Here is a 7402-nt window from a genome sequence, read left to right as displayed (position 1 = left end):
CAATACCTATCTTTGAGAATGGTAATTTAGGTACCTCATGTGATAGTAAAGGTTCTTTAGTGTTGTTATTCTGGTAAGTTTGACAGATAATACATTTCCTAACCAATGCTTCTATGTGTGAATCAATATTGGGCCAATAATACAAAGTTCTAGCCAGTTGTTTCATTTTTGTCATTCCTAGGTGACCTTCATGCATTTTATGTAGGAGTTTTAATCTAAGAGAAGTTGGAACCAATAATCTATCATTCATGAACAAGAGTTGTTGATCAATTGTTATAATGTCTCTGAATTTATAGTAATGTTTTAAGTTATCTGGTATGTTTTTATCTGGCCAGCCATTCTGGGTGAATTCTAATAATTTTGACAATTCTACGTCTTTAGATGTTTCTATCAACAATTCTTGTTTTTGTTCATCAGAGCACTGTAAATAGTTTGCAAGACCTATACAGTGTATTACCTCATACATGTAAGATTGATCATCCTCAGTTTCCTCTAAATAAGAACGAGACAATAGATCTGCTATATGCATTAAACGACCTTTTAGATATTTAAATTCAATATTATATTTTAACAATTTTAGTTTCATTCGTTGCAATCTAGCTGACGGAATTGCATGGATACCTTTCTTTAATATGCTCTCTAAAGGTTTGTGATCATTAAGTATAGTGCACTTTTTACCATAAATAAAGTAATGAAATTTCTTTGTTGCCCAGACAATACTTAGTAACTCTTTTTCTATTTGGGAAAAATTTCTTTCTGCACTAGTGAGACTTCTTGAAGCATAACATACAGGTTTCCCATTCTGCATTAAACAGCAACCCAATCCATCCTTACTTGCATCACATTGAATTGTAATTGGTAATAAAGAATTAAAATTTTGCAATACTGGTGCTGTACTGATACACTTTTTAATGTTATTAAAAGATTTTTCATGCAACTCCGTCCATAACCATGTCACATCTTTTTTCAAGAGGGTATTTAATGGTGTTGTCAAGTCAGCTAGTTTATTAACAAAGTTTCTTAAGTAATTAATCATTCCTAAAAATATTTGAAGTTCTTTTTTGTTTATTGGAGTTTTAATGTTCATAATGGCTTTAATTCTGTCCGGATCAATTTTCATTCCCTCTTTAGAAAAAATGTGACCAAAATACTTTACTTCACTCAGCTTATACTGAAATTTTCTTTTATTAAATTTAACATTGCTTTCTTTTGCTCTTTCTAGTACACATTTTAATATTTTATCATGTTCAATTTCGTTTTCAGCACATATTAACAAATCATCGCAGTATATTACAACACCAGGTATGTCACCAAAGGTTCTTTCAGTGTATTTTTGGAAAATTTCAGATGCTACTGACAAACCAAATGGTAATCTGAGAAATTTGTAACAGCCAAAGGGAGTACTAAATGAACACAAGTCTGTTGATTTTTCTGTTAGTTTAATATTATAGAACCCATCCGATAAATCTAGTACTGAAAAAATTGATTTATTACTTAATTTGTTTACTATTTCATCCAAAGTTGGAATGAGGTGAAATTCTCTTATTAAAACTTTATTTAAGTCTTGAGGGTCTAGACAAATTCTCAAATTACCATCACTTTTCTCAACTATGACAAGATTACTTACAAATGATTTTGGATGTTCAACTCTCTCAATAATCTGATTTTCTTCTAAACTTTTTAGTTTTTGAGCTAGGCGATCCATTAGTGCCTGTGGAACTCGTCGCGGTGGTTTCACTACAATTTGTGCATCTGGTTGAGTGTGCAGTTCCAGCGGTGTGTCAAATTGTCCTATGCCCTGAAAAAGTTCGGGATATTGATTAATAATTATATCTTTGCTTTGAGCATTTACGCTGTTTATGCAGTTATTACTTGTTTGTGATAGATTGATATTATTTGAATTTAACAAGTTTAATTTCAGTAGTGAATTAAGACCGAGTATTGGACAAACATTTTCTTTTATTATTAGAAATTCAGTGGGTATTTTACCCAACTCATCATTCAAATATATTGTTAATATTATTTTACCTACTGGTTTAATTTTGTAACCCCCAAATGCTTCTAATAAAATGTTTGTCTCAGACCACTTAGGGTTCTCATCATTGACAATTTGTTGCAAGTGTTTTAATGAGATCACATTTACTTGAGCCCCGGTATCACATTTATAAGTAACTTTTTTATTTTCTGTTCTTAGTATTACTTGCCACTCATTTCCACCAATTAACTTTTTACCTCCGATGGAGTGACATGCTTTAACTAGTCATAAGTTATGAACATAGTTATCATCAGTACTGGCTGTCTCAATTGAATTAACTTTTTTGTTTTTGCAACCTTGAGCGAAGTGATTAAGTTTATTACATAGTGAACAAGTTTTACCATAAGCGGGGCATTGCCGTGGGCCATGTTCCCTGTTACATTTTTTGCAATGATAAAAAGTTTTGTTGTAATTATTTTGTGAAATGTACCTATTGTACTTAACTTTAGGGTTTTGTGGGACAACTGCATCGACCTTGAGTGACTCTTCTTGCTTCTGAATGATCTTGATATGTTCCCGTGATAGTTCCGCAGCTCTGCATTGGTCTAGTGCTGATTCCAGGGTTAAGTTATTAGTTTCTAGGAGTTTTCTTTGCAGGTTCCTGTCTCGGATACCCATGACAATTCTGTCCCTTAGCATTCTGTTTTCTTGGTCTTCATAGTGACAGTTCTTTACCAATTTCCTTATTTCAGAGTAGAAACTGTCAAAGGATTCCCCGTCTTCCTGATTTCTGCTGTTAAAGTTGAAGGTGCTTATGATCACGTTCTGCTTTGGTTCAAAGTAAGTATCAAATTCTCTTAGCAAATCTTCATATTTAGGTGTATCTTCTGATTTCTTTAATATATTGAAGTAGATGTTTTGTCCCTCCTCGCCTATGCAGTTCAGTAAAATGGCGGACTTTCTTTTTTCTGTGACTTTTTCCAAACCGGATGCCAATAGGAATACTGCTAATTGTTGCTTAAAATTTCTCCACCTCGTAAGCACGTCACCTACAGAGTCCATCTGAAGTGGTTGAGGCATTTTGAATTCGAGAGGAGTGCCCATTTCTTCGGTTTCTTGCAATGTTTCTTGCACGTGTTTGGAGTGGTTTTTCGTATCGTGATTTTCGTCAGTTTTCATAACTTCTTAATGGTTCTTGAAGCCGACTGCGCCATGTATTATATGTAGATTTGATGTTGAAATAAAATGCTGAAGTTATTATTAACACTTGGGGTTTTATTCTTCTTATTTACTTCACAACTTGTACAACAACGTCTGTCCTTCGCTTTTTCTCCAATGAGATTAAATATGGCCGCCGCAGTGTTGCCAACCATTACAATGGTAGCCACTCAGCATGTGCTATGCCCTAGGTCAAGACCTAGAGTATAACGCTGGTATTCTGTGTATTTGTATAATTTTTGCTTCTCGCCCATAACCGTTAGCCGCAATCACGGAACAACGATATGTAGCAAAGAAGGCTTTTTTTCTTTTTGTAAGTCTATGCTATGTATTAAAGGTTCAGCCAAACCAACGCGATCACACGCGATCAGCCGGCGTGCAGCGATGGCGATAAGACTTACAAGTAAATGCATTGATCGCCATCGCTGCACGCTGGCTGATCGTTTGTGATCGCGTTGGTTTGACTGAACTCTTAGGGAACACTGATTAAGGGTGTAATCAAAGCCTTTAATGTGGCTCGATGACGACAAGGTTGTAACGCACCAACTAAACAATGAAAAGCATATGCAGGACCGATTTCCCCAGCCATACATAAATGTTCAACTATTATTTATTTGTCTGATTTGGATCGCTAGACGTACTCAATCATCTAGTTGCTCTCTATTTTCCCATAGTTAATTAATTATTGTGTTGGCTGGTTGAACTAGATCAATGAAGTTCTAGTATAATTGCCTTCGGTTTCGACATCATGTACTTATTGTATGTAGAGTATGTACTTATATAAAAATCAAATCAAAAATATTTTATTCAATTTAGACCACTGGTGGCACTTATGAACGTAAAATATAGTAAATAAAAAAGGTAGCCCTTATGGGGCACCTTACAACTGCCCTTATCTTTTGGGCCAAACATATGGCAAGTGCTGAGAAGAAACGCCGGAACAAACTCAAAACACTATATTGGGACTGCCATTATATTTTATACTAGCTTTTGCCCGCGGCTTCACCCGCGTGAAATTTAGTTTGTCACACATCGTCATAAATTATAGCCCATATGTTATTCAGGGTTATAAACAATAATACTGTAAAGTTACATCAAAATCCGTTCAGTAGTTTTTGTGTGAAAGAGCAACAAACATCCAGACATCCAAACTTTCGCATTTATAATATTAGTAAGATCACTTCCCAGTCATGCATCTATTAAATATGTGTCTTTTAAGCGGCCTTCAATAAGACCTACTCAGTTTAACGTAAGTAAGCCAAATAAGTACGAGTCATGTCTCAATATGTAAAGCAGGTAAGGATGCGATGGAAGAAAGTATTTTTGCAAAACAGTAGTCCTTGACACATCTGGAACAGCCCAAAAGTGTGACAACACTGGCTTGTCCAGTGTCTTTGAGTTTGCCTTCAAAATAAACCGCAAAGTGTAAGAAACAAGGTCTAAATTGTATTGGCGTGGGTGTAAAGATATAGTTGTTACATTTCACTTTCGATGCCGCCCGCGGCTGCGTTATTCGTTGCGGTCTTGGGGCGTATCGTAAGAGTTCTCAGGCTGAATAACAAAATGTGTTTGCCTACATGCTCGTTTGACATCTGTCACGTGGCTGGTTTCGGCGCCAACTGATATTGGAACAGTTGAATGGGGTTAAGGAAAAACCAAGATTTACAAAAGGTTGTTACTGAAAAACCTGCGAAATGCTCAATGATAAGTTATGACAAATGATTAAATCTTGAGTTACACACATAATCACAAATGGCTATATCCTATCATTTACTTATACCATAGCTTATTTTATTCCAGCAGAAAATCGTGAAAAAGCAATCATTCGAATAGAAAGTATTATTTGGTTAAACATCTTTTATTAAGTAAACTTATAGTGGGTACAATTTACATACCCGAGCACGACACGTCTGGATAATATGCTAGCGCAGTGGGCGCCAATTAACTAAAAATTGTGTCATAAATAAGTGATACAAGTTTTAATGATTAATTCAATAAATCAATTTACTCACTGGCCTAAAAGTTTACTTTATAGCATTGCATTCACTTGCCTCCTTCACCTTCAAAAATGTTCTCAAATAAAATACGCATTGCTCGCGTTATTAATTAGGTAGTTCCACTACTAATTTCATCAATTCCGTGGGCTACGTAAGCTCAACCTGCTCCAAAAGCTTTGGAAGGTTTTCTAAGAAAAGTTATCTACAGTACAGGAAGATGTAGAACTGAAGGTCATAAACCTTAAAAGGTTTCGTTATTATTGTGATAGAGTGCGTGTAACAAGATTGACAGCTTGACACGTAATATCCAACAAAGGCGCCGATTTGGCCTGAAATATCACCTTCGACGTAATCCAATAGTTCACTATAATTTGATCTAATACTTTACTTATTTCTTTATTGTAGGAAGGTCTTTGTGAGAGATAAATACTTATAATGGTAAATCTTTGGACAAATTCACATAGAGAGAGTACCATTGAGATGTTAAAAATTGTTATTGTGTAATGGGTATAAATATTTAGAATTACTGTTGTAATGTGCGTTCGATAAATTGTATAATATAATATGACCAACCCTTACCCATGTGACATGCAATAAATAATTTGAATTTGACCAAAAATTACGTCTCTGGTCATAAATACGATTACTTTAACTTATGAAAAAACCAAGTTAATGTTTAGGTCGCAGAAGTACCTAGAAGAAAAGTATAACTTTCAGTAACCTGCGAAATATTTCATGCTTAGGCTGAGTTGCACCCTCTTACTTTAACATTAACAAATATCAAAAATCTGTCAAAATCCATACAAAAAATACCGGTTAAATTGTTAAAGTTATTGTTAAAGTAAGTTGGCACTACTCCGCCTAAGTTAATTAATTTGTCTTAAAGCGTGCTCTATGGTGCGTATTTATTTTAATTTACATAAACACTTATAGCTATATTATTTAGCCCGAGATACCATATTTTTTCCAGCGAGATCTGTCACGACTAGTTCAGCGCACGACCCGCGGGCCGTGGGAAGCTCGCTGAAGCGTGGAGACGAAATCTAATTCGAGTTTTTTTGTCTAAGTTCATTTGTAGTGATACTTTTTGTACAAGGCCGCTGAAAGGAGCCCATTCGAAGGGCTTATGCAAATAGCCTTTCTATCGGAATTCATCCGGGAAGGTATTATTTTACAGTGGTTTTACCTACTGTAGCCTACTGTAGGACATCTTTACAAATAGGAATATTGATATAATATTTCTCTGTTACATGAGAGCGTTCATATATGTCTATGGTCCGTGTTGAAGCTCCAGATAAAACCTATCCTAACTTACAGCTTACGAATAACATCTCGCAATCCTGCAAAATTAAATGTATTACCAATAAGTATTAAGTAGTATAAGCACAACCATAATAATTATGAAAATTATAGTCAGTTCATACTAGTAGGTACTATGTATTTCGTACTGTCTAAAATAAAACGGAACCACTCACAAAAGAGAGCCTAATTAACCCGTTGGTGATTTACTTTATATTGTTTCTTTGACCTTGCATAAAAGTTTAACACTTACAACAATTGACTAATAATTTCTGCCTTGTTTAGAAGTCCACTCCAAAAGCTTGCACCGGAAACGCATTATAACTTTACAAGACAAGTATTTGTTGTTATAGAAAAGAAAATTACCCATTTATGTAATTTGTTGAGCAATTACTCGTACTCTACTTATGGCAACGGTCAAGTGTGAGCGCAAGGTCGCGCCGGGTCCGGTTGTCAGACACGTCATCCGTCATTGGAAAGAATAAGATCAAGAATAAGAATAGGATATAATAGTTTAATTGTAATAAAAGGTGATAGGAGTAGGCCCACATTGAGGCTTGATTTTGGAATATGTTCGTCGACTCTATCTTAACTATTGTATGTAATATTTTAGTTTGACTGAAAAGGCATACAATGAGGTCCAGAATAAGCTTTATATTAATTTTATTAAGTTCAATTGTAAACTTGCTTTCTGAACTAAAATGTATTGCTAAGTTGGGCTGCAGGAGAGATACAACTAATTCTTTAACTTATTTCTATTATCTCTAATTTCCAAACGGGTTGTGGTGGCCTGATGTTTGCATTTCGTCCTTAGTCGCATCTTTCGTCATCCTCGAGAAGAGAGTGGTCCTATTATTTTCTATAAATTATATAAAATACAGGGTGGAATTTTGTAATGCCACCTGGAGGGAAA

This window comes from Ostrinia nubilalis, chromosome 6, assembly GCF_963855985.1.
Source record: "Ostrinia nubilalis chromosome 6, ilOstNubi1.1, whole genome shotgun sequence".
Classification (NCBI taxonomy): Eukaryota; Metazoa; Arthropoda; class Insecta; order Lepidoptera; family Crambidae; genus Ostrinia; species Ostrinia nubilalis.
The sequence above is the reverse complement of the archived record's forward strand: the minus strand, read 5'-3'. Positions refer to the sequence as shown.